Source organism: Balaenoptera physalus, assembly GCF_965194825.1.
Source record: "Balaenoptera physalus genome assembly, chromosome: 3".
In the NCBI taxonomy this organism is placed as follows: Eukaryota; Metazoa; Chordata; class Mammalia; order Artiodactyla; family Balaenopteridae; genus Balaenoptera; species Balaenoptera physalus.
The window spans coordinates 18,140,567-18,168,090 of record NC_138890.1 but is presented as its reverse complement, the minus strand read 5'-3'; the positions used below and the strand labels follow the sequence as shown (position 1 = coordinate 18,168,090).

The 27,524-nt window shown below is 51.5% G+C and overlaps 1 protein-coding gene and 1 pseudogene across 3 annotated transcripts in view; both read left to right on the top strand.

Moving 5' to 3' along the window:
- The window catches only part of LOC309656750 (small ribosomal subunit protein eS4 pseudogene), a 65,084-nt pseudogene extending 64,777 nt beyond the window's left edge, over positions 1 to 307 (top strand). The window contains exon 2 of the transcript XR_014268300.1: positions 273 to 307. The product of XR_014268300.1 is annotated as a small ribosomal subunit protein eS4 pseudogene (transcript). The remainder of the gene's footprint in view (positions 1 to 272) is intronic.
- ADAMTS2 (ADAM metallopeptidase with thrombospondin type 1 motif 2) overlaps positions 1 to 27,524 on the top strand; it is a 233,432-nt gene that overhangs the window by 11,431 nt on the left and 194,477 nt on the right. The window lies entirely within an intron of this gene.

Here is a 27,524-nt window from a genome sequence, read left to right as displayed (position 1 = left end):
GCTGGGCAGGCTGGACAAGGGCCACGAACAGTGCCGACCATCAGTTCCTTGGATTGCCAACCTCACTGGGCTTTGGAAGGGTGGGTGCACTTAGCCCAGGCCCCGGGTTTGGGAAGTGTCGGCCGTTTCTGTGTTTCATTGCATCTAAGGTGCCATCAATTATAGGGCGCCACAAGAAAGAGGGGACACTCCCAGCTAAACCACACCACTGCACCTTAACCGCAGTCCCGTGAGGTGTAGGCACCAGCCACCCCGCCTCTAGTTGCTCTGAGTGGTGGGCTGTTTTTCCTGGCTTGCTCACTTTGCTTCCTTAGTGTGTGACTGGCTTCGTCCACTTCTGGGTGTCTTCCTCTCTTTGGTAAAGGAACGAGGTTACAGTCCTTCCTCCAGCGACATTCCTCACGGATGCCAAAGCTACACACTCTGTCGTCTCCGTGCCTTTCTGCACACACTGTAATTTTTCGCATCACAGTGTGACTTCTTGAAGACGTTTTGGGCGGCAAAGGTCTCAACACAAGAAATGTTGACCCTACAAGTAACTCAAGCGAAGTAATGGCAATACGAAACACCGTGGCGGAGTTGGTGTGTGCCAGGCAATGCCAGCCCCCCCATGGCTGCTGCCAGCTGCCGGCAGTGATAAGACCGATTGATTTCATCCTGAGTTTGGATGTGGCAAATGTGAAAAATGGGTGTCTTAGAGTCCCGGACACATAGTTTTATTATTATGATGATGTTACAAGTGATTTCAGGGCCTAAGAGCTGGCATGTAATTCCTATGCTGGGGAAGCAGGGCAGCGGCAGAGACTGGGCTGTTCAGACTGGAGGGACAAGCCCTTGCCGGCTCTGTGAGCAGAACATTCAAAGATTTATCTTTGAGGGACTTCCCTGGTGGGATGCGGGTTCGATCCCTGGTCGGGGAACTAAGATCCCACATGCCACGGGGCAAGTAAGCCCGCGTGCCACAACGAGGATCCCGCGTGCCGCAACGAGGATCCCGCGTGCCACAACAAGGATCCCGCGTGCCGCAACTAGCACACGGCACAGCCAAAAAATAACAACGACAACAAAAAGAGATTCATCTTTGAACCTGGATATTTCTCCTTTGAAAACAGGGATTGGAACCACATAGCAAATAGGGTGTATTTATGTTTCATGCAAGGTATGTCTAAGGCTCAGCGGTGGCCAGTCTGATTGAGACAGAGCTTCTGGAGGTATGATAGAAACTGGCTCAAGAGCTGTGAGTATGTATAATTTTTTAAATGAATTATGCCACATACCGTCTCCAGTCAGTTGCAAATGAAACCTCAGGTCTGATATCACAGATAAATTCTTTTTTTCTTTCAGCCTCTTCTTGTACCAGTACTGAATTCTGCTCAGTATAAGAGCTTTAAATCTCTAATATCTAAAGTACTGGCTACCTGACAGCTGTGCTGTTCACGACTGTGGTAGCTACAAGCCACTTGAGGCTGTTGGCTATTTGCGATGTGGCTGGTCTGAACTGAGAGGTGCTCTTGAGTGTAAAATATACTCCAGAATTCAAAGACTTAGTACCCAAAAACAGAATAAATAAAATAAAATATCTAATTGATAAATTTAAAGTATTGATTACAGGTTAAAATGATAATAGCCTGGATGTGTTGGGTTAAGTAAAATATATTGCTGAAATTAATTTCACTTTTTTTTTTAACATGGGTACCTGCGACATATTACATTTCTGTTGGGTAGTGCTGCTTTGAAACATCTGGCTGGATACTCCCCATTTCGCTGTTATTCTTTTGCACAATTTTCTTGGCTGGTCACATCTGTTTATTGTTTCAATTGAATTTTAGAACTGTTTTGTCAGGTTAGAAAAATCCCTTGTGAATTTGATTGACGTTAAATTAAACTTAGAAACCAATTAAAGGAGGAATGGACAAAATTTGTAGTATTTACCAGGAACATGGTGTATTTTTCAATCGATTTAATTCTGCTTTGATGTTGCTTCGTAAAGTATTACATACACATTTTTTATATGGGTCACCTATTGTTTTAAATCACGGCCATTTCAAGGATATTTTTCTTTTTGCCATTGTGAATTGAATCATTTCCATCTATCGCTGGTATACAGGATGGCTATTGATTTTTATATAATTATCTTTTATCAGGATGCTTGATTGAACTCATTAATTCTTTTTTTTTGAACTCATTAATTCTAATACATCTTTGTGAATTCCCTTGGGTTTTCTGTGTATACAGTTGTCCTATCTGTAGACTGTGGTAATTCTGGAGGCTCATTTTCAATCTGTGCCATCTAGAACCTTTGGAGTAACGTTAAGTAACAGCAGTGGCTTTGCGTATCCCTTTCTGCGCCTGCCTCTGATGGGGACGCCCCTGGCGTTTCTCTGCTTGCTCGTGGACTAAGATGGATTTCATGCGAAGGCAGTATCCTTTGAATTCTAGTTTTCATCAGCAAAGGAGCTGAAATCTAGATAAAATGTGTCTAACCCTCACACTGCCACCACCCTCCTTAAAGGCTAAAGGCATTGCAGTTCCCAGGGACTGTGTCTCCTGCTGTCCTGGACCTCAGGGCTGCTGCCGGGTCCCCTCAGTTGCAAGCTTGCTGGCCCAGAATACAAGCCAGCCCCTGTGTACAGCTGTCAGCCACTCACAGGAAGCGTTTGTGGGGTGCGGGGAGCTTTGCCGAGGAAGGAGGAGGAGGCTGCACTGCCCAGCAGTGCAGGTGGTTCCCTGTAGAACAGGGACTGGTTCTTAGAAAGCCCATCTGTGGGGGAATTGTCACTTTGACGGCAGGTTCCCCTCCTCTCAGTGATGTCTCTCCCATCCTCCAATTTCTCTGGGGCAAGCCTCCTGGCTCCTCCTCTCCTGAGTCTTACAGAAGACTTTGTCCCCCTTTCTGAGTCACTGGTACCTGCTGACCCAGGCCCCCTACGTCCCGCTGTTACCTTTATTCCCACATGCTTCTAGAAGGTCTTTTTCCAAAGACTGTTGCCCCCTAGAGGAAATCTGTGGCCTGTAAAAATAAATTTGTTTTCCATCATGTTATCTGTCTGCCCACAGACAGGCGTGGGTTTTGGGCAGCTTTGAACAATGCCTGTGCCTAGGCCTTACGCTGAGAGATTCTGACTCATCAGACCTGGGCAGGACCTGGGGGTCAGGAGGTGTGAGGTTGGACAGAACCAGGTTTGGGACCCTGCACTTCTTTTGCTGGCCTGTGACCCTCAGTTTCCCTACTTGCGATGCCACCTGCCTCGGAGGGCGTCTGTTTGTGAGGGAGTGACAGGGAATGAGGCTGGCTGGCCTCAGTCCAAAGGAATGTCGTGGGGAGACTGGGGCGAAAGATGTTGGCCAAGAGGGACGGCCAGGCCTCCAGGCGGCCTGGGACCAGGGGAGCTGCCTTTGGGGTGGTGGCTCCTGACCCTCTCTGCTCCCTCACCTAGGAATTCAGAGTCTGGCAGAGGGAGGACACCCTCCCTTTCATGGCCATCCCAAAGGCTGGCTCTGCACGCCGTAGGCACGTGGAACTCAGTGGGCACTGATGCCGCAGATCCTGTCAGCGGGGTAGGCACAGGGGCGTCCTCCTCCTTGAAGCCCCCCCAACCAGACCGCAGGCCCTGTGAGGCTCCCAACCTTATCCCCTCCCTTCTGCTCTCTGCACCCGCCGGCTGACCATTAGCCACTGGCCTGAGCTCACTAGCTCCAAGCTGGGGTCTGGGCGTCCGGGTGCATGGGTCCGTCACAGCCTGGAGTGGCTTGTCTGAGACCCGCATGCACAGAGCAAGGAGAGGTCCTGGCCCCGGGCTCAGTTCAGCTGACAGAGGGCGGGCCTGTGTCTCCTAAGCTGCTCCCAAACAGGGAGAGGTGGAGGGTTTGGGGGTAGTGCTGGGTCCTGGCTCACAGGCCCCTGGCATCCCTTCTCTCCCTCTCTCTTCCCTGCCTTACCCCTCCCTCCCCTCCCCTCTTGTCCCTTGCTTCCCCTCTGTCTCTTTCTCTCTTCCCCCATCCTCCCCTTCCCTCCTCACTCCAGCCCTCCCTCCCTCTTCTCTTTCCTCCCTTCTTTCCACTCCCTCCCTCCCCCTCCCTTCCTTTCCCTCCTCTCTCTTCTCTCTGTCTTCCCCTTCTTTCCCAGAGTAAGGGGAGCCCCCTTCGTCACCCTGGATGACGTCACCCTGGGCAGTGGGCTTTTCATCGCTGGCCCCAGGCTGCGCCTGCTTTGTCCTATTTACAGTCACCTCCTGTGATGCTCACAAGCCCCCACTGGCAACAGGCACACTCAGGGAAGGCGACGTTATCCCGCTGTCCTTGGAGGAGAGCAGGGCTCAGAGAGGGGGGCAATGACCTAGCTCAGGTCACACAAAGCCCAGAGCCTAGGCTCCTTCTGCTGTAGTTGGAGCTCTACATCCAGCCCCTGCGATCCTCAGAGGTACACATCACCCCCCCGCCCCAGCATCCACACAAGCAGGGTTCATTGCTACCGGGGGAGGGCTGAGTTCTTGGTGCGCTTCCCAGCAAATGAGGTCAAGGCCTCGCTCTGCCTTGCTGGAGTAGCCCCCACTTCAGATAGTGTGGCCTGGCCTTTGGGTGCCATCTTTCCTGCCAGGGTGCCCAGGCCCTTGCTGACTGTGTCCTTACTAGGGAGGCTGGTCGGACCAAGCTGTGTTCTGCCCCAGGGCTGCCATAGAAGGTTGTGCAGGTGGTGTCCTGCGCAAGGGCATCCGGGCAAGGGGACGAATGAGGTTGGCTTCTGCTCAGTGTCTGGGAGTGGATGGAGTAGAAGGCAGAGAGGGTGGCCAAAGCTGAGTGGTGGACACCAGAGGGACAGGAAGGGTGTGCCAGACATCTACCCCCACCATCAAGGTCAATGGACTTGCTGCATTCTTCCCTCTGAGGAGCTCCTGGGTCTGCATTTGGAGTACAAGAACCAAAGCCAGGGCCAGTCGCAGGGGGCTGCTGTCTGTGGATGATGGCTCTGGTGGCCTGGGTGGATATTCTGGGACTGGGCATGATGGGGGAGGTCAGATGGTAGGCTCTGTCCAGGCGTCAGCTTGTCGTGCTCGGGGGCAGGGTCCTCGAAGTCCTCCCCAACCTGAAGGTGCTCCTTGGTTCCAGTGGAATGAGCTCAGCTCCTGAGTGCAGGGGTTGGGCTGGGCCCCTCAGCCCTGGGCATTTGCTTTGGGTTAATTATATGGGTGTGGGTGTGATCCTATTGTTGCCGAAACTAGTATTTCTGTGATGACGGGGGTTGCTCCTCACCACCACCCCTCCCTCCTCCCCCCTCCCCCACATGCCTTTTCCTCTTCTGAAGCTGGCTGGTCCTCCTTGGGGCTAAACATTAACCCTTTGTTATCTTGGGCAGATTTATATTCAAGAAGTTTCCTTTCTTATTTTACCTTGCTGACTTTCATTTCTTCTGGTCAACTCTGCCAGGCCCTTCCTGTTGATTTCTTCTGTTTATTTAGGCTGTAGAATATAATCAGCCTTTCAAAGAAGTGCTTCATAGGTTTTGATTTTTTTCTGATTTGAATTTTAAATATTCGACTTCTTTAATTCCAGTGAAATGTGTTTCCTGTACTGTATAAGGTATTGGTTTTAAGTATTTATTTTTTCTAAATTGCCTCTCTGGGGTCTCAGCACCATTCATTTACTGATTCACCCTTCCTCCTGACTTTGGGGTGCATATTCCCTAACTGTGAAGTTCATGGAGGTGATCTGGTTTATTTCTGGCCTTTCTGCTCTTCTTCTTGCACCAGGACTAGGGTCTTTTAATTACTTTTGCTTAACAATATGTTGTGATACCTAATAGGGCAAGTATCACCATCGTGACTTAAAATGACTATTTCTGTCCATTTTTCAAATGGATTCTGGGTTTGTTTTCTACGGTTTTAAACAATATCATAAGAGAATCTTTATTTTGGATGATATTGCATGCTTAAATTAGTGTCCAGCATACAGCAGGGCCTCAGCAAATCTTTACTGAACAAGTGAATGACATCTTCATGACGATTAATTTTCTCAGGGAAATAAGAACATTAACTCAAATCTTTAAAAATATACCCCTTATTTACTACCAAGAGTTAGAATTTTATTGCCATTGTGAATAGGATCTTTTCAATTATATTTTATAGTAGGTTATTATAGATGTCTAGGAACATTTTTAATCTAGGATACAGCAGGTGATCATTTACTCAGAATACCTGGGACCTACTTGTTCCAGATTAATAATATTCTCAGAGTTTAGACACTTTCATTCCCAAAGAGCCAACGGAAATAAAAACAGCATGTGAGTACAAATTATATATGCATTTGCACAATTGCAGCTAAACACACGACAGCCATCGTTGACCTAGCAAACTCAAGCCCCATCAGGCCTCACCGGTTCCTTCTCATTTGCTCCCAATGACTTGCATCTTCCTCTTGCGCTTCAGCAAAATCAATCTTCCATTATCATAGTGGCACAGATGCAAAACATGGATAATCACAAAAAATCCTTTTAAAATAAATCTCTCGATTGGATGTTTCCCATGTTTGCACTCTAGATATGCAAGTTTCCATATTTATTTCGCATCTAGGCATTTTCATGAACTTCCATATTATTATGTTTGTCCTTTTTGGTGGATTATTTTTGCAGGAGAGGATTTTCTAAGTATGCAGTTATTTCTGCAATTCATAATATTTTCGCATCTTTTTCAATATTTATTCATTTTATGTCTTATTACGTTGGTTAGAGTATAAAATTGAATTTTAGTAGTTTTGTGTGAGAGCCACAACCATGTCTTCAGAGCACCTGGCCTGCCGCCATCTACGGGAAAGCAGGACCAGGTTCTGCTTCTCTTTCTGCGAATGCTGCAGACGGTGGACCTAAAGTGGACAAGTCTGGGTGGAAGTGATCTCCCGTCTTCACTTACCCTTGGTGGAGCAACTTTTCTTTTCCTGGTCTGTTGCATCAAGTAGAGCTTGAGCATAGAACATGGATGTGTGGTGGTTTTGGGGGGGATGAGTAGCAGTGACTGGTGGGCCCCCGTTAGGCCCGCCATTAGGTCAGGGAGTCTCTCTCAGCCCAGCGTGGCCTGTTAGGTGTCCCCTAAAGCCAAGGAGCTGTGCACCCGGGCAGAATTGTTTGCAGGGCTGGCAGGAGAATGACTGTCTTTGAAAGACTGTCCTGAGTTTCAGCTGGGGAAGTGGTTCAGTGAGACACTTTCGGGGGAGGGCTGGCAGGTAGATCCAGATGTATAACCTGACACTCTGAACGGAATGAATGAATCTGAACTTTGAAACCCCGTTTTGAGTCCCTGCCTTGCCCCTTTGCAGTGTAATACTTTCTGAACTTAAGTGTTCTCATCGTGCAGGGCGGAGTTTGCAAACTGGCGGGCTGTGTGCCATGTCCACCCACAGATGAGTTTTGTTTGGCCTTCCCAGTGTTTGACAAATTTCTCACAGAGCTCCAGATTTCCAGTTTCTCTGGAGGACCTGGGAGAGCTGTTAGGCCTGTATTCCAGAGGGCTGGAACTGAGCAGGGCCAGAGCCCTCCAGAGGGATCTCACAGCCTCAGTACCACGGTCTCTGCTGCTCCCTGTGGTCAACCCCCCACCCCGCCTCAGTCACCTTCGTTTCCTGCGTGAGCCCTGTGTCGGCACCTGAGCATTTCTCTGATGTTGAGGTGGATGCCGGAGGGGTTCTGCGGCTGGTCGTTTCTTCCTCCCACCTCGGTCTCAGGATTCCGGCTTACGGACCATTGTCTCTGTGTGAGGCCCGGTACGCTAGTCAGATGCGGTCCCGCCCCGTGTTTGATTCTGGCTCCCTCACTCGCAGAACCTCCTATTTCTCATCTGTGAAAGGTAAATTTGATGGCAGCAAACCGTCTGGTGGGTTATTATGAGGATTCAGTGAAGTGAGGCCCACGGCTGGCACTTAGTAGCGAATGGCCCTTGTTACTACGAGGTAGTATTTTCCTTATGGTGCTGTTAGGAGGAACCAAGTGTGAAAGTACTTGGAGACGCATGAAGTGCAGTGCAGATATTCACCACTTCTGAGTGCTCCGGGGGCTGGGCTTGGGCTGGGTGGGCGGAGTGGGGAGGCAGGGCTGGGAGCCGGCAGGCCCCTGGGTAGGATGCCCTCCCCGCCCCAGGCCATAACCAGCCTGGGACATGTTGCCAGATGAGGCCGTGACTATTCTGAAATGGAATTCCTGGGTTAGAATAAGGAGAACAGATGTTTACTGGACGAGGCCAAGCGCCGCTGACATCACTGAGAGCCCGTCAGGACACAGACTGCAACCCAGGGTCCTCCGTGCCTTCCTGCCGACACAGCATTCCTGGGGCAGCTGCCAGGGCTGGGGGTGGAGGCACACACACACACACACACACACACACACACACACACACACACACACACACACACACACACACACACACACGCCATTTCTTCCACCAAATCCTCCCCACCTGAATACAATTAGCCGGGATGTGGGAAAGATTTCCAGCCTGGAAGGAGAGAAGAGTGTCTTGTTGGCAGGCAGGCTGGGGAGGGGAAATGCAGGGCAGGTTGGTGAGTGGACTCTGTAAGACGGAGGAGCAGGTTTGGGGGTGAAGAGCTGTCTGGAGCCACTGGCCAGGGAAGGGGGCGCACATGTCCTTTCCTCCCACCATCCCCTGAGGGGGAGAGCCTGTCCCCTAATCTCTTCTTTGGATGTGAATCTGGAGGGTGTGACTGAGAGGCTGAGCCGTTGCTCCTGTGCTCTCACCAACACCTGTGCAGCTGGCGCTGCTGCCCTGTCCCTTCCAGAAGGCCATCCCCAGGTCTAGACCCCTGCCACTGCAAGTACAGAAAACCCAATGAGAACCAACTCAGGCCAGAAGGGGATGCTCAGGCCTTCTGCCCTGTTTCAGCTCCACTTCCCTCCTCCATGGCCTGGCCTCAGCAGGCTCTCCCCAGGAAGGGGCTGCAGGCTCACCTGGCACCAACTGCCAGCCCAGCAGAAAGACCTTCTTTTCCCCTGGGGTTTCAGCAAGCACCCTGAGTCTGGTTCTTATTGGCTTAGGCTAGGTCATGAGTCAAGCTTTGAGCAATCACTGTGGCCAGGGCAGGGAGCAGGGCTTCCACTGGCCAGGCCTGGTCACTTGTCTGCTGGCTCCAGGGGGCAGAGTCTATGGTCTGAAGCGCTGGGACACGGACAGGGAGTGCTGGGTACGCAGAGGAAAGCCAGACTGCTGTTGGTCGGGGAGCAGCAGGGGCCCACTGCCTTCTCTGTCTCCCAGAGTGCTGCCCATCTTGCCCCTGCTCCTCCCTCCCATTTCTCCTGCTCTTGTCTGCCTTGCCGTGCCTTCCCCCTGAGTGCCTCCAATGGCTCTTCTTCATCCACTTGGTAAAGCACAGGCCCGGAGACCAGCATTCAAGACCCCTCGTGACCAATCAGCATTTCTGACTTAGTTTACCCACCTCCCTCTCTTCCATCCTCTGGGCCTGGGACAAGAGCTTTCAAAGATCATACATTCCCATCAAGGTATGGGAATGTAGGCTCTGCCCATGTTGAAAATAGCCCTTGTCGCAGCACTAGGAGGGAGCTGATTGGGCTGCAGTTAAAACTAAAAACAATCTGAGGGCGAGAAGTTTTAACTGGGGCCTAAGACAAGTCAAGGGTGCGATTGGGCAAGGAAGTTGGGACTCTGTGGGCCCATCTGGGGTTGCACTGGCAGAGCAGGTGGAGTGGGGGGTCTCCAAGGACCTCTGTGCCTTTGTCTTAAGTGCTGGGAATCCCACACGCCTGGCCGACTCCTCACCATCCCTGTTCCAGGAGGCATTGCCTCTTCTCTGTGTCATGGCAGGTGACACAGCTGCATCACAGCACCCATTTTCTGGCCTACAGACTCCTTCTGTGTCATGAACCTTAGCAGTCTGTTGAGGCCCATGGACCCTTTATCAGAATAACGTTTTGGGGACTTCCCTGGTGGTCCAGTGGTTAAGAATCCGCCTTCCAATGCAGGGGACGAGAGTTCGATCCCTGGTCGGGGAACTAAGATCTCACGTGCCTCAGGGCAACTAAGCCCGCGCCATAACTACTGAGCCTGCGCGCTCTAGAGCCCACGTGCCACAACGAAAGATCCCGTGTGCTGCAACTAAGACCCAACACAGCCAAATAAATAATTTTAAAAAAAGAGTAATGTTTTTAAGGCATAATTTAAAATACAAAGAACACCAATACTATTGAAAGAAAGCTGTTAACATTGAAAACAATCTATAATACAGCAGTACGTGTGCTTTAAAATTTTTTATTGTCGTCATGCTTTTTTTTTTTTGGTAATGGTTTATTGAGATATAATTCACATACCATACATTTCACCCATTTAAAATAAAATTCAACGGCTTTAGTATGTTTACAGAGTTGTGCAACCATCACCCATCAGTTTTAGAGCACGTTCATCACCCCCAAAAGAAACCCCATACCCTTTGGCTATCGCCCCCAGTTGCCCTGTCCCCCCAGTCCCTGAGAACCACTAATCTACCTTCTGACTCTATAGACTTGCTTATACTGAACTCTCCGTATAAATGGAATCACGCAATATTTGTCCTTTTGTTTTCAAGGTTCTTCCATGTTGTAGCATGTGTCAGAACTTCCTTACTTTTTATGGATAAATAATATTCCATGGTATGGATAGACCACAATTTTTAAAATCCATTCATCAGTCAGTGGACATTTGGGTTGTTACCACATTTTGGCTCTTATAAATAGTGCCACCATGAACATTTGTGTACCAGTGTTTCATGTGCTTTTCAATTAATGCATGAAATAACAAGACCCAGCTGCATGTGTCACAACCTCTGTCATTTGAATCATGCTGTTGTGTAAACGCCACTTAGTCTCATCCACACCAGTGGGAGTGAGAGACGCATAGCCCGGTCATGGCTGTCGTGATGGGCACAGGTTTTGCTGCTTCTCCTGGGCTTGCTGCCTCCACCCAGGGTGGAAGGAAATGTCGGCTGCTTTAAGAGCCATCCAGGAAGCTCCCCGAGGGCAGTGGTAGACTTCTTGCTGTGGGTGCCCAGTGCCTGGCACCTGGTACAGTGGCGCGGAAAGACCTTGGTGAGTGCTGTGGCCTGTGGCGGGATGGAGTGTCCAGATCAAGGCGGCCGCTGTCCTGCTCTGCTCTCGGCCTGCTGTGAGGGGTGATGTCCTGCTACTGTTTCCTCCCCACAGGTGTTCTCTGTGACTCTGGCTTGGGAGTCCTGCAGCTGGAAGGTGGGGGGCCCAGGCCCTCCTCGACTGCTGGGGACCCCCTCCCTTCACTGTCTTCCCGCTTGCCAGGTCATTTCCCTTCACAGCTGCTTAGGAGGGAACACCACCACAGGCTTGTCAGCAGGGGACTGCCAATGGATTTTACATCAGGCACACAGACCCAGCTCCCTGCCACCAGCTGAGGGCACTGGGCCTCTGTCGCTTCTTGTGCAGTCCCTGCCAGCCACGGGGCTGCTGAGGGTTCCTCGGCTGTGTGGGGGCCATGGGTCCTGGCTCTGGGGTGGTGGGCTCAGCCTGGGAGACTTGGGTTCTGCCTCCTGCTTGTCCATGTCTATGGGCAGGATCCAGTCCTCCTGGCCCCATGCGGGCACTGAGGAGGGAGAGCGCCCATGACTGGGAGAAGCCTTGCCAGGCACCTTTCCTTGGGGACGCCTGCAGTTGAGAATCAGGCTTCAGCTTATATATGAGAGACCAACTCTCCCCGTGGCGCTCCTTCTCAGGCCCCCGCTGGAAGGAGCTCTAACCACTCCAGCTCCTCAAATGCTGTGCTTGGGTTAATACCCCGCCTGGCCTGGGCCCCACCTGCCCGTGGAGCTGCCAAGGTCCTTGTCTCCCAGAGGGGCCTCCTGTCCTGCTTCTTGTATTTCAGAGGCAGCCAGAGGCTTCTCTGACTCTGTGGTTGGTGGCGGCCTTGCTGAGTCATCTAGAATTGGCTCCCGGCCTCCCCGTGTCCCCTGGGTGTCTATGTGGCAATGCAGCTCTATTTCAGGACCTGCGGGAGCCCCGGGATTGCTTCAGGGGTGGCCCCAAATTGAGGAGATAGCTCACAGCCTGTAGTGATGGGTGTGCAACCATCACTGTGCAACCAGGTTGGACCTGGTGGTGGAGGGAGGACAGGGCTCTGTGCTCACTCCTGTGTGACCTCAGGCAGGTCACTTCACTTCTTGGAGCCTCCAGGGCTTCAACCATGAGGCTGCAAGTGAGGACTAATCCAAGGAGGGGATGGGCTGGGGGCACAGCCTCTGGTCCTCTCCCCACGTATACATCTCCCATCAGATCTTGGGAGGCCCGGCACCAGCGGTACTGGGATGGTTTTAAATGGTTTACAATGGGTTTTTTTTCTGTCTGTCTTAAATCCAAGAGTGCCTGTGCATTGAAAACAGCATGCATAAATAAACCAAAGGAAGAAAATTGAAATACCTTGTAATCCCATCAACATTTTACTGTGTGTTTAGCACATATATGCACATGTGTACAAACATACTTATAAAAAAAGGCCGTATTGTACATCCTGTAACCTGCTTTTGTTCAATATATATATATATGTATATATAAAACGAACATATTTCTGGATTATTTTCTGTTCTGCCTTAATGTTTGGGCCAGAGGCAGCAGAATCTATTTAGGAAATGTGGAGAGGCCAGTGTCCCTGGGTGCTGGCAGATGTGGACCCGGGAGGCGAGGGAGAGCATGAGGAGGAGCACTCCCAGGCCTCTGACCTGGGTGGGTGGGAGGAAGGGTGAGAGGCGTGCTGGCTGGGAAGGAGGAGCAGCTTGGAGGAGAGCGTGTAGCTGGCGCAGTTTCCCAGGAGGAGTCCTGAGGCAGTTAGAAGTGCAGGTTCTATGTGTAGGAGCGGAGTCTGGGCAGAGCTCACGAGGGAGCTGTCTGTGCAGAGGGCTGAGGGTGCCCTTGCCTAGGGGGGGTGAGCACCAAAGGAGAGAAAGGCAGGGGGAGGACACTGCCTGGCCCTTCACCACCTCGGGGACAAGTGGGGGAGGCAGTGGACACCTGAGACACACAGGGTGCGCTCCTGTGCTAATGGATGAGAGGGATTTGAGAGCGTGGGGCTCGGTGATGCAGGAGGCTCCCAGGTGCAGTGTGCGTGAGGTCCATCATCAGAGAGGGGGTTTTGCAGACATCAGGGCCAGGGTGTGGGGAGCGGGTGGAAGTGAGACTGACCAGGGGAGGGGCCAGGGAGAGGTAAGGAAATGGAGGAAAGAGGGTGCATCATGGGGACAGATGTCCGGGTGAAGAGGACTTTTCCTTTTGGAAAGATTTGAATGTACATATGTGCATGTAGTAGTCACATGTGCACATATGTATATGTGTGTTTGACTTCTGCCTCTTTGTACAGAGGAATTTTTTTTTTTGGACACTTAAAAAATTTTTTTTTATTTTAATTTTTTTATTGAGGTATAATTGACATACAATATTATATTAGTTACAGGTGTACAATATAATGATTCAACTTTTTATATATTGCAAAATGATTATCAAAATAAGTCTCGTTAATAACTGTCACCGTGGTTACATGCTCAGAGGATTTTAGTTGGCTTAAGTTTGGTTATAGATGGAGGACAAGGATTTAGGAGAGAGGGAAAGTTTGAAGATATGGAAGAGAACGGGTGTATTAGTCAGGAGTTATTCTGCAAGTGTCAGAAATCCAAATGAAATTGGCTTAAAGAAAGAAGAATTTATTGGTTAATAAGTCTGAAAAAAAAATACAGGGCCGCCTAGCTTCAGGTATGGCTGGATCCAGGTAACCAAATAAAGTTTTAGTCTCTTACTTTGCTCCAGCTCTTGGCTCTACTCCCCTCAGTGTTAATTTCATTCATGCTCTTTTATTCATGCAGGAAAAAAAGGCTGCAGGCAGGGGCTACCTCACATTCGTACAGTTTAACAACCCCAGGGGAAACAGCTCTTCTTTTGTAGTAGTTACAGCAATAGTTTCTGGATTTAATCTGATGGACTAGTGTCAAGTCCTCATCCCTGAGCTGTGTTTACTGCGGTTGGGTTGGCCTGGCCTGGGTCATGTGCCCCCTTTCCCCCCATGTGACCTGGGGAGAGGCAGCGGGGAGTGGCTCCCGACAAACACGGGGCTCTGTTATCAGAAGGAAGGCCGTGGACTCTAGGCAGGCCTGAGGTCCCCAAGGAAGAGGCGGGGCTGGGATTGGGAGCCCTAGATGGCTGGAGGAGGCAGTTGCTGCCCCATAGGATGGAAGGAAAGAGAAGGATGAGGATAGAGGGCAGGAGGGAGTTTCCTCTGTGGCCTCCCCTCACTCACTGGGCAGGGCAGGGACACCGAGGTTGCCAACAAGGCTGTGCAGCTCTCCTGGGAGTTGGCCGGCCCTGGAAGGAGAGTATTAGGCTGGGAGAGGTTGACCGACCACTGGCCGCCTTGGGAACCTTCAGGCTGGGCAGCTAGAGTGGGCTGAATGCAGAACAACACGCACCAGGGCCAGGCAGGGCGGTCCGCCTACCTCAGGAACCAGACACCAGGAATTATCAGGGCCAGTGTGAGGTGGGGTACATTGGATAGGAAGGTGCTGGCCAGCAGAGAGACAGGCAAGAGTGCTGGGGAGCCAGGCGTGACCACGCTGCCCAGGAGAGGCTCACGGGGGCTGAGCCCATCCTGCAGACAAGCTTTGTGTGACTGTCGCTGAAAAGACGGGCACAGCCCTGCTTGGCAGAGGGTGGGGGGTTTTATTCTGCTGGATGAATGTGGGCAGGGTAGAGGGGGGGAGACAGGAATGAACATTTCAGAGAGTGGTAAGAACCGTGAAAATAGGTAAGCAGATAAAGAGGCCAAGAGCAGCTAACAGGGTGAGTGTATGTGCATGCGAGTGCATGTAGGTGCATGTGTGACACCTGTGCAGGAATGACACATGCATGCACATGTGTATGTGTAAACACATGTACGTGTGATGGATGTGTGCACACGTGTAATGTGTTGTGTGGGCGCACATGTGTGCATGTGATACATGTGTACAAGTGCCTGTGTGGTGCATGTGGATGCATGTGTGAGGCATGTGGGAGTGCACCTGGGTGTACATGCATGTGTGTGGTGCACGTGTACGTGTCAAAGGGCATAGCTGCTGGGCACCTGCAGTCATAACTGAGAACAACCTATAATCTTTCACAAGACCTCACTCGTGGCTGGAGGAAAACAGAAGAGAAATAACATGCAGGGGGAAAGCAATGTCAACATGGCAAACATCGACCCGTTCCCCAAGTGCACAGTTGAAGAAGGCTTTCCTGCCCAGTGGCTGGTTCTGTGACCTGCTCCTTCGGGTTGGGGTCTGACCTTCCTGGATGGCCCTTCAGGCCTCTCCCCCAGAAGAGGCCAGGGCTCAACGTCTCAGGGCCCAAGAGAGTAACATCAGTGCTCCTCCCAGCAAGTTGCCCTGGAGGACAGCTCCAGCCTGAGCCAAGGGGCCTCAGGGTTGCCCCCGAACCCGGGTCCAGGGCGGGAGCTGTCCTCTGCCGCATGGGAACGAATGCCAGCTGCTGGGCTGTGCCCCTTGTCTCTCACTGTTCAGTTTCAAAGAGAGGAGGCCCAGTGTTGCTGGAGCACCTACAGCGTGCGCTTGGTTTATTCCCCCCTCGCAGTCTTGCTGAGAAAGGACTGGAAGCAGCCGTAGCAGGCACATTCTCCAAAAGGCGTTTGTGGTGGGGCCCCTCCCCGCGACAGGGCCCATGGCCTTCCTGGCCCTGCCGGCCCCATGTCTCTCCCTCGCTGCTGTCTCTTCCTCTCCCCATCTCGTGTCTGGCTCCCCCCCTGCCTCTGCTCCCTCTCCTGGCTTCAGTCTCGTGCCGTTTTAATGAGGGCTTGGCCTCCTGTGTGGGAGGCTCAGCAGCAGTGCATTTAATTAATAATCTTACATTGCAATTCTTCAGAGTAAACGCTGCCATTTTATTCTTCACTAATTGGAAGAGGCTAGTTAAGCTCAGAGATGAATGGCCCTTTCTGCTGGGGATGTGTTAGCCCAGGATCTCCGTCTGGGTGGCCATGCCAGGCTGGGCCCTGTGGGGCCTGGGGTGGGGCTCTGAGCTAGGAGGGCAGAAGGGCTGGCCTGCCCCACCTGCCTGGTCCAGGGGGGGCCCTTTTCTAGTGGCCAGGGCAGCCATCTGGCCCAGGATCAGCCTGCTCGAGACCTGGGGAGGGCTTGCGAGTGGGGATCCTGCTGGGGGGCAGGGATTGGACTCCCTGTTGCCCATTCTTCGTGTCCCAGCTCTGTGTCAGCCCTGGGCAAGGCCCCCAAGGACCCCAGAAAGCCTCGGTCTACACCCGCCTCCTGCTCACTGTGGCCCAGCCCTATCTCCACCTTGCGTGCCTGCACCACTCTCCTCACCTGGCCAGGGCATCCTGCCTGGTACTGGCCACATGGCAGGTTCTCAGTGAGATGTGTGCTGAGAGGGATGTTTCTCTAACAAGCATAAGCTCTTGAGTTGCACTGGCTGTTAGAGAAACATCAGTTACCCCAGTGCTGCGGTGCTGCTGATCACCTGTGGGGAGGCAGCAGCGAGGAGGCTGGTCTGCTGTGTGTGGGGGCGAGGGACACCCACTGGGTGGCCGCCCACCCTGTGCTCCAGGCCTTGAGATCTCCCCGAGACGCAGACGCACAGGGCACCATCCCGCGAGATAAGACACCTTAAAGTACCACCATGTCCGTCTGGAGGAGAAAGGTCAAATGAACTGCATACCCCGAGTTGAGCAGAGCAGCCTCGAGGAGTGAAGTGGAGGCGTGGGCACAGGGGTGGACAAGGGTGTACAGGTAGACACACCAGTGATGCCCAGGAGAGTATGTTTATGTAATACTTGTGTAATTAATACAAGAAAGTAAGTGAGGTTTCCCTGTAATTATTGGGGCACGTGGTGTTGAATGCCAACAGCATTCCTGGAAAGTCCCAGTGTGCGTGTCCAGCCAGTGAGCCCAGTGGTCCTCGATGGCCACAGAGCTCTTGGCTCTGGTCCAAGGCGCGAGATCCTGTTTCCTTCCCGCAGTTGGCCTCCCCTCTGGACAGTTGGGTGGCAGCAGGGTGATGTGAGAAAAGTGGGGAGGGACGCCCACTCAGCTCCTTTGTGTCCCTGGGGTCTCCCTCCCTGTGGACGAGGTTCACTGCGGACCAGTGTCATCGCCTCCTTGGACACCCACCTGTTTGTGTCTCTCTCTCTATGTGAAGCTGTGCTCTGGGCTTTTGGGGTCTTCACGCTCCCTCCCTGTTGCGTTGGTGACAGAAATTGGGGTCAGAAGTGCACCACCTGAGCTGGCTGGCCCCGCCGTGTGTTATTGTATTGTGACGTCAGCTGCTCTGCCAGGGACTTCAGGGACAAGGACGGCTCAAGCCAGAGCCCAAGCACAGGTTTATGAGGAATTATCAGGTAGCCATCAGGAAGAAAGAAACCAAGGTGCTGGGGGGAAGGGCTGACGGCTGCTGGCTGCAGGCTGGCTCCAGTGGCCCACAGGTGGCCTCTGGGCAGAGCTGGCAGGAGGGTGGGGCTCTGCTTTTGTCCTTGCATTTTGTCCTTGCACTTGTATGTTGTTGAGAGTTAGCTGGAATTTCTTTCTTTCCTTCCTTTGGTGGTTTCCTCCTTCCCTCTTCCCTCCTTCTTCTTTCTCTTTCCTTCCTTCCTCTCCCGTCCTTTATTCAACCACGTTTCTCCATCCTTCCTTTGCCCAGACCTTGTGGAAACTGTGACGAGGCAGTGTTCTCTGGGAGCACACAGTGTCCTGGAGACAGCATCCGGCGGGTCTGAAATCCCAGGGAGCGAGGGGCTGTTCTGTGGGTGGGAACCCCGAAGGGACTTAGGCAGGAACCTCACGTGCTCACGGCGGTGTGAGTCCTCTGACGCAGTGGCTGGGACTCTCTCAGAGGCCCCGCATTCCACCTGCTAAAGTGTCCCCCAAGGTGCTGACCCCCTGGGTCTCTGGGTCTCTTCTGCTCTGGTGTGGCCTCTGCCACTGCCCACCCTCCTGAGGGGACTTGGCTGCTCTCTGCTGCCTCTGCTGTTACCCTGGCCTCAGGGTATGGGCTGTGTCCTTCAACCCCCACCCCCCCACCACATGAGATCCTTTTCTTGAATTCTTTGCAAATATTACTTCCTGATGCTTGTCTCTTGTCTGTCGCCACTGGTGCTTGGTTCTGATCCTAGAGTTTCATGTCTGAAGACGCTTTCCTCTGTATCGATCTGCCCTTTCTCTCTGGGAGCTGTCAGAACTTTCTCTTTGTCTTTGATATTCTTGGGTTTCATGATAATGTGTCTAGGTGGGTTTTTTCCTTAGATATGTCTTGATCAGCTCTCTGTGAATCCACTGAAGTGGAAATCTTTCATCTAATTTTGGGAAATTCTTGGCCATTATTTCTTCAAATGTTTCTTCTTTCTCTCCCCTTTTCTACTTCATGTGGATGATGTGGGTTCATCTACATCATTTAAGTTTTCTCATATGCCTTCTCTGTCTTGATACCTGAGCATCCAGAGTGAGTGCTCCCACCACACCCTCAGCTTCTGAGTTGGTTGGTTGGCTCATTCTTTGTGCTATTCTGTACAGTGACTAGGTCTTTTTCCAATTATAAACATTTGTCCTAACCAGGTTATTTTGTAGCTGCTCATTCCTGCTCTGTGTTCCCAATGTTGTTTGTTATCTCTTTGGGAATACATATTATCTTTATTTCAATTTTCCCTCATCAGTAGGCTGTTCTGGGCATGGCTTTTCTTTTAAAGCAGTACTACTCAGATCAGATGGACCTCTTATTCCCCAGGGAGTATGACCATGGCTGGTTATGTGGGTGGAGGGCTCACGTCCCTTCTTGTGAATGGGACAAGGGAGATGGGGAGGAATGTCCCCGGACCTGGCTTTCTTCCCACCCCTGTGTGCACCTCCTGACCCCAGCTCCCATTTCCTGACCCTTGATCCCGGCTCCCTGGATTAACAGTGGCAGGAATGAATGCACTTGGGGACACCTCCACTTTACTGACAGGAGTGCAGTCAGCTGGCCTCAGGACCTTGACATGACCCTTGCACAGTGATCTGGTCTCAGTGCATTCCAGAACGTGGGGTATTCAGTCTTATCCATGGTCACCTTGTGATGTGCATCTTGGGAAGAGCTCTCTGGGGTGGGGTAGAGGCTGTGCCAGACGGACAGGGCCTGAGTTGAGGCCCTTGGAGGAATAGAAGAGAGAGATGTGAGGCTTGTGCTGAGGCAGGGACAGGGAGAGGAGGGGTGGTTGTGGTGGTGGCAGATAACTGGGAAGTGGTAGGGAGGAGGAATACAGGACAACTTCCAGGCTCCTGGCTTGCATGACTGGGAGGAGGGCACATGGCTGACTGCGATTAGGCTCCCAGGGAGGGGAGGAGCAGGGTGGAGAGGAAGAGGAGAGTTTCTGTCTGGATAGGCTGGGCTTGAGGCTCCTAGGGCCATGCTGAGGGAGCGTCCTGTGTTCCTGTGGCTCTTGGTTGGCCCTGGCACAGGGAGGTGTGGGGACCCCGGACCACTGGGTGAAGAGTCGGCTGGCATGGAGGCTGGGACAGGACGTGACCTGGGTGTACAGAGGCCATGAGGGCCAGGTGGAAGGGAGCAGCCCCCAGAGCCGGGGGTTGGATTGTGGCCGGGGTCACCCCCGATGGGCTCTGTGACCTGGCAGGCACATTGGCCTCTAAAGGCTTTGTTTCCCTTATCTATAAAATGGGGCCATAATCCAGTGGGGATGTGGCAGAGTACAGGCCATGAGAGGAGGGACATGGCCTGGGGCCTGCGGAGGGACGAGCAGACAGGAGGGCTTGTGAGCCCGTGGGCTCTGAGTAAAGCCCGGTGGACTTATTACTCTGATTTCAAAAGGGATGGGAAAACAGTGTCTGTTCTGGCCACGATGAGGGAGGAGGAGCAGCCCTATCCCTGCCCAGTTCCCTGCACCCCCCTTCCACTGCCCGCACTCACTTAGCTCAGAGTTGGCGCCTGCCCAGCTCTGAGTGAGACGTGGCAGCCAGGAGGCTGAGGCCCAGCCAAGCCCCAGATGGCTGGTGAGAGGTGCTTCCCAAGAGCTGAGTGAGACAAGGACAGGGGCCGACCTGGCGGGGACAGGAAGGGGCCCGGAGCCCAGGAAGTGCCATCCCTGGGCCTGGCTTTGGCATAGCCCTGCCTGCTCTGAGTGGGTGCAGAAGCACGGCACTCAGGGGTGGGCCATGGGTGGCAGTGTGTGTGCTGGGTGCAGCGAGCCCTCATCAGGTTCTGGTAGGGAACCCCTAGTCCCAGAGCTGACACCCTGGCTCTGGTCAGGGACCCCTCTGGCTCCCCCTCTGGCTCTGTGTGGTGTATGAGTGTGTGTGTGCACGTGTGGGTGTGAATGGATGTGAGGATACATGCAAGCGTGAGAATGCATTTTGAGTGTATGTGGTGTGTGTGTCTGAGTGTGTGAGTGCATGTGTGGGTGTGAGTGTGTGTGAATGTGAGGATGCCCATTAATATAAGAGTATGCGAGGAAGGTCTAGAGACCTCCCTTAGTGTGATCGGGGTCCCAGTGCCCCTTCTGCCATCTCTACTTCTTCTGCACGGCAAGGTGTCCACTGTTCACATTCTTCTCTGTGGCTGGGCCTTTGCCGACAGGTTTATGTCCGATTCTTTGTGTGTTGCTCGCAGCCGGCTGACCCTGGCCACTCGCTACATCTCTGTGCAGGGCCCGCGCCTGCCCTTGGGTTACTGAGAGCAGTGAGAGCACTCGGAGAGGGGCTGGGCTTACAGCCCAGCTCAGGACAGTGCAGAACCAGAGGCGTGTTCAGCCAGAGGCCAGCTCCTCCTGGGCTGGGAGGGCTGGGCCCTGAGCGGAAGTGGGCAAGGCTTTCCTAATCAGAGGGGTTGGGGAGGATCAGCATCTGGGCAAACATCTGTTGAACATATGCATCTTTCCCTTATATAATCTGGTTTGGAAGAATTGTTTCCTGTTGCTGTTGAGCCGGTGGACAGCAAGCACTGGTCCTGCCCTCAGGGGGGTCCTTGGCCCTACCCCAAGGTGGAAGAGAGGGGCCAAAGGCCGCGAGGAATGAGCTAGCTGGTGGGCGGCAGCGGGCTGGGGCAGATGGGTGGCTTGGTCCTGGGTACTGTGTGGTGAAGGTGGGCAGCCTGTCCAGGATAAGGCCTCCCTGACCCCACAGTGTGGCCTTGGTGTGGTGTGTTGGCCCTCTTACCATTACCAGGAGGCCAACCAAGGCCCTGGGGCTCCCGCTTCTCCAGCTTCCTCTCCTTGGCCCTCCTCTCCCTTGGGCCTTTGCCAGCCCGAGAGATTCCTCTCATTTTACTGCTGGGGTAAGTGAGACGCGGTGAGTGGTGAGAGCTTCACTACCCAGGCCACACAGCTGGTGAGGCGCAGGGTTGGTTCAGCAGCCCAGGCTCCTCCAGGGGCCCTCTGCTCATCTTCAAGGGGCCCTGGAGAGTGTAGAGTGGCATGTCCCAGACTTATTTTAAATTAAATTTTATTTGTTTTTAAATAAAAATTGTATATATTTAAGGTACACATGATGATTTGATACACATATACATAGTGAAATGATTATTCCAGTAATCACACAGACAAATGGATGGATAAAGAATTGTGACAGGGGTTTCCCTGGTGGCGCAGTGGTTGGGAGTCTGCCTGCGAATGCAGGGGACACGGGTTCGTGCCCCGGTCCGGGAAGATCCCACATGCCGCGGAGCGGCTAGGCCCGCTATTGAGCCTGCGCGTCTGGAGCCTGTGCTCCGCAGCGGGAGAGGCCGCGACAGTGAGAGGCCCGCGCACCGCGATGAAGAGTGGCCCCCGCTCGCCGCAACTGGAGAAAGCCCTCGCACAGAAATGAAGACCCAACACAGCCAAAAATAAATAAATAAATAAATTTAAAAAAAAAAGAAGAATTGTGACATATATATATATATATATATGGGAATATTATTTGTTCTTTAAAAAAAAAGGAGATCCTGCCATTTGTGACAACGTGGATGAACCTGGAAGACATTATGCTAAGTGAAATAAGCCAGACAGAGAAAGAAAAACACTGCATGAGCTCACTGATATGTGGAATCTAAAAAAGTCAAATACATAGAAGCAGACAGTAGAACAGTGGTTACCAAGGGCTGAGGTGGTGGAGGAAATGGGAAGATGTCGGTCAGAGGTGTAAAGTTGCAGTTATGCAGCATGAATAAGTGCAGAGATCTAATGTACAGCATGCACATTATAGTTAATAATACTGTACTGAATACTGGAAAATTGCTAAGAGGGTAGATTTCAGGTGCTCTCACAACACACACACACACCCTTAAAGGTAACTATGTCCCAGACTTTAACAAGCATCAGATCACCTAGGAACTTGCAATAATGTAGGTTCTGGTTCTCGGGTCTGTGGTGGAGCTGGGATTCCTCATTTCTAACAAGCTCCCAGGTGACACACTGTGGTCTGGGGCTGCTGACACACTCACTGGGCCCACCACCCCCAGGAAGAGGCACTTCTCTGGGAGGGCTCGAGGCTTCACCCCCTCCCTCCCCATCGATGCACATTTTGAGAGAATTTATTCTGTGAATACAGTTAAAAATTCCTTCCAAGTATTTGTCTAGAAAAAGAAAATGAGGTGATCTATTGCGTGGGGTCTGCAGTGGGTGGTTATCACATCGCAGGGATTTCCAAGACCCCTTGCCCTCCTGCACCCTTGCTCTGGGAGCATTGGTGGCTGCCTGATGCCCACCTTCTGCCTGCTCGTGGGGCTATGCAGCTCCCCTGCCAGCTGGTGTGCTTGGCCTTTCCAGCTGACATTTCAAGTGCTTTCTCCCGGCGCTGCTGAGTTCTGCGGATCCCCGAGGCGGTCATTTGTCAGATGGTCCTGGTCCCTCCCGACATCCCTTCAGATTCTCCTGCTGCTAAGATAATCCATGTCAGACAACTCCCAATGCCTGTCTTCCCACCTCCAAGCAAGCAACCCGAATGTTTTATACACCAGAGAGAAATCAGAGCACCAGAATTCTCGAAATAAACATTTCTTTTACACTTCCTCTTGTGTATGCCCTGCTCATGCCAGAAGGCAGTGAACTTGGCCCATTGTGTGAGACAGTGACCTTGAGAAGGAAGCCCCATGCAAGTAGGGGAAATGGAGGCTCCAAAGGTGAAGCGACTTTCCCATATTTATTGACCACCTCTGAGGTGCTAGGCACTGGTCTGAGGGCTGCGGGTCCAGCAAGGAAGACTCCACTCTCCTGGGGTCTTCTGGTTGGGGGGCAGTCAGTGACCCAGTAAAGAAGCCACATGTCGATTATTGGGAAATGGTGTTATGAAAAAAATGGAACAGGATGGCAGAATAGAGTGTGACAGGGAAGGAGCACTTATAGCCAAGGTCCTTCTGAGGAGGAGACATTTGAGTTGAGACCTGGACTTCCAGGTCAAAGGAACAACAGGTGCAAAGGCCCTGGGGCAGGAACTAAGTTGAAGCGTGCTAAGGACAGAAAGAAGATATCTGTGGCAGGAACTTTGAGTGAAGGAGAAGTCAGGTGACAGAGCAGTCACCTGAAGCCTCTGGAGGATTTGGGGACAGGTCTGATTCATGTTTCAGAGATTCCACTGGGCAACTATGTGGAGAATGAGGTCACATGGGCTCAGTGTGCCCTGGCTCCCAGACTGGAGTGCTCCATGGTGCTGTCAGCAAACAGTGCAGCCTGGCCCGGGAAGCCACTGCAGAGTGGTGGGCTCCAGGACTGGGGTCCTTAAGCTGTTGAGCAAAGCTTCTGCTGTGTCACAGAGCTTTCCTCGCATGATGAGCAATGCCTCCCCTGGGCCAGTCTGGTGCTGGAACCCTGGGATGGCTGTTGGGCTTCGTGGAGGGTAGTGATACCCTCACAGCATCTGCTGGGGTGGACGGCAGTGCACAGCAGGGACAGGTGACCTGAAGGCAAGGGTGCTGTGTGGGTGCCAGTGTTTGCCCCATGCTGGCAGTGGGAGTTTGGGCTGGGCTCAGGCTGGCTGGCCGCTGGCTTATCTCAGGGTTCACCTCCCTTTGTTGTCCCTGGTGAATGCTCATCCTCTGCTATGTACTGGGCTCTCCCACCAGCCCCAAGGACTCAGGCCCAGGGTTGAAGCTTCTGGGGATATAACAAGGGTGGGACTGGCTTCCTGGGATAGGCCTCTCAGCTCATCCCCCGCCTGGCAGCTGGCTGACCCCTATACGCCTTCAGGCCTCTTGCCCAGCTATGCTCCCTGAGGCCCTAGGACCCTAGATCCAGTTGGGCCTTGTCCCAGGACAAGTGCTGTGTCCTCAGAGGGGCCCTTCCTGAGAGTCTCCATTGCAGAATACTGTCCCAGCACCTGCAGGAGCACTTGGTGCTACAGGAGACCATCTCACAGCTTTGTTCCTCCTGGAGTGTCAGTTCCAAGGTCAGGTTCATCTGCATGGCTTTCTGCTAGCATGGGGCCTGGCTCTAGAGATTAGCAGTCCAGCGAGGCTGGAGGATGGAGCAGGGGCTCCCTGCTTTCCCTGCAGCCTGTTCCCTGGGCATCTTCCTTCCCACAGGAACGTAGGCTTGGAGGAGCACTCTGGGGCCTCTTCCTACTCATAGGCTGCCCTGGCCCCAAGGGTCTGTGAGTGTTGGGTGTGTGTGAATGTGTGTGTGAGCAAGCATGAGTGTGGGCCCTGAGAGGGTGTGCAAGCATCTGTTTGAGTGGTGTGCTTATGTGCCTGTGAGTTTGCACATGTGAGTGGTGTGTGAGCATAAATTTGTGGTGTATGTCTACGTGCCTGTGTTTAAGTGGTATGTGTGTGAGACTGTGCACCGTGAATGTGTGTGTGTGGGTGTACGTTTATATATGTACATCCATGTGAGTGCGTGTATTTGAGTATGTGTGTATGTGAGTGTGATTATGATGATGTGTATGTGTGTGGTGTGTGTTTGTATGTATGTGCGCATGAGTGTGATGATGTGTGTATGCACACGTGAGCGTGTGTGCATGTGTGTGTTCTAAGCTGCCAGGCCAGCTTGCTCCCAGGCAAATCTAACTGTGCCCTGTGGCCTGGGTGGGGCCCCTGCACTGAGCCTTCCTGTCTCCTGTGCCAGTGCCGTCCCATCTCATGAGGGCGAGGACTGGGAATCCTGTGTGTGCACCCCGGCCTCACCCTACGGGGCCCTGACCACCAGGGTCAGCCTTGGAGATTTCACGGCAGGGTTTTCTCTTTTGAAAATAATTCTAATTGCAGTGAATTCATCTGCTCTCATTATATTTTGGTCACCCAAGTCATTTGAATATGTTCTTTTTGTAAAGCCTACAGCTGCGCAGATTCGGCCAAAGCCCTGGCTGGCCCGCCCAGACTTTTGGCCCCCACCCCTTTGAGAGAATGGAGGCCCTAGAAAAATATCTTTCTAGATCTTTTTCTACGTGTTTACATGCTCCTAAATGCACTTTGAGAAAAATACATAGAATTGTTTGTATATTTCTCTCCTTCCTTTAAAAATATTACATATGTATTTAAAACACATTCGATAATTGTCATCCTGTAATTTGCATTTTTCACTCAAAAGTATATCCCGGGGACCTCGCCATGTTGATGTGCAGAGATTGAACTCATTTTATAACCCCTCACCCAGCATTGTATCATGTGGATACCTCACAGAATATTTAATGGGCCCCTGTGGTTGGGTACTTGGGTCATTTCCAGCTTTTTACCATTAAAAACGAAGCTCAGTGAGCCCGTCTCCTGGTGCTCTGAGGTGGCAGTTGTGTCTGTAGGGTAGATATCATGCGTGGAACTGCTGGAACAGAGCATGTGGGTGTTTTAATGATCAGAACTTTGGTGTGGTGGGCTGGGTCTTGCAGGTCTGGCTTTCCTGTGCATGGGGAGTAGGGGCACTGAGGGGGCTGTTTCTAGCCTCTCCCACAGCACATTATTTGCTCACTGAATTTTCTCCTTACTGCCCTCCTTGCCCTGCTCTTCCTCCCACTTTCTGTCTAGGCCCAAGGTTGTGTCTGTAGAAGGAGGAGGGGGACATTGGAGTTGGGCCCTGAAGGTTGAGTAGGAGTTTGCCAAGTGGGGATGAGCATCAGGGTATTCCAGAAGCTGTGCAGAGGCAGCCAGATTTTTAGCTTTCTGAACCCCAAGTGTGGAGGGGTGTAGAATGTGATAGGGCTCGAGAGGCAGAGGCCAAGCACACAGGCCCTGGGTGTGAGCTGTGGGAGACTTGGCCCTGCCATCCAGTGGTTATCAACCTCCTGTCCCTCCTTAGGACTCTAGTGAAGCTCACAGACAAGGTTCACTCATGGGTATTTGTAAGCACAAGTTATATTTTCCCTGGCCTCACTCAGGACAGTTCCTGAGAAAGCCGACGAGTGAGTGTGGTAGGATTCCAGAGCCATCTCAGACCTATCTGCTCTGGCTTGTTCCAAATCAGAGTCAGCACCACCCTCCTTGTGCCATGTCTCTCACTGCTAGCTGCACCACCTTGGAAGTTGTGGCCCTCGGCTGAGGTGCATGATTACAGTTTTCTGGGGACATACACCCGGGTCCTGGACATATTTTCTGTCTGCAGAACCCCCATCAACCTCAACTTCATTGATCTATGTGTCTATCCTTTTGCCAGCACCACACTGTCTTGATTATTATAGCTAAATTGCCTATAGCCTAATGGCTTTGATATTGGGCAGAGTGATTGGCCCCACTTTATTCTTCTTTTTCAAAATTGTCATTGCTAATTCTAGTTCCTTTGCTTTTCCATATAAATTTTAGAATAATTTTGTTTATATCTGTAAAAAGTCCTGCTCATATGTTTGTTGGAATTGCCTTAAATCTATAGACCAATTTACAGAGTACTGACATCTTCACTATTTTGAGTTTTTCAATCCATGAACATAGTATATCTCTTCATTTATTTAGTTCCTTTAAAATTTCTTTTTATAAGCATTTTTTAGTTTTTAGGATACAAATCCTGCATATGTATTTTAGATTTATATCTAAGTATTTTGTTTTTAAGTGTTGTAAATGGCTTACTTTTTTTTTGTCTCCAAGAGTTTATTGCTAGCATATAGACATATGATCGATTTATTGTGTTTTGACCTTGTATCCTGTTATCTTACTAAATTCATTTGTTATTTCTAGAATTTCCTGTTATAGATTCTTTGAGATTTTTTAGAATTACAATCATGTTATCTGGGAATAGGGACAGTTGTATTTCTTCCCTTCCAATCTGTATGCCTTGTATTTATTTTTCTTGCCTTACGGCACTGTCTAGGACTTCCAGTACAATGTTGAATAAGAGTAGGGAGAATGTTTCCTTTCTTAGGGGGTAAAATATTCAGTCTTTCATGATTATCGTGTTAACTTTAGGGTTTATCGGTAGATGCTCTTTATCAGGTTGAGAAAGTTCTTTTCTAAATTAGTTAGCTGAGAGTTTAAAATTTTTACTCAAAAATGAATGTCAAATTTTATCAAATTCTTTTTCTGCATCAGTTGATATGACAATGTGTTTTTTCTTTTTTAATCTGTTAATATGGTAGATTACATTGACTTTAAAATATTG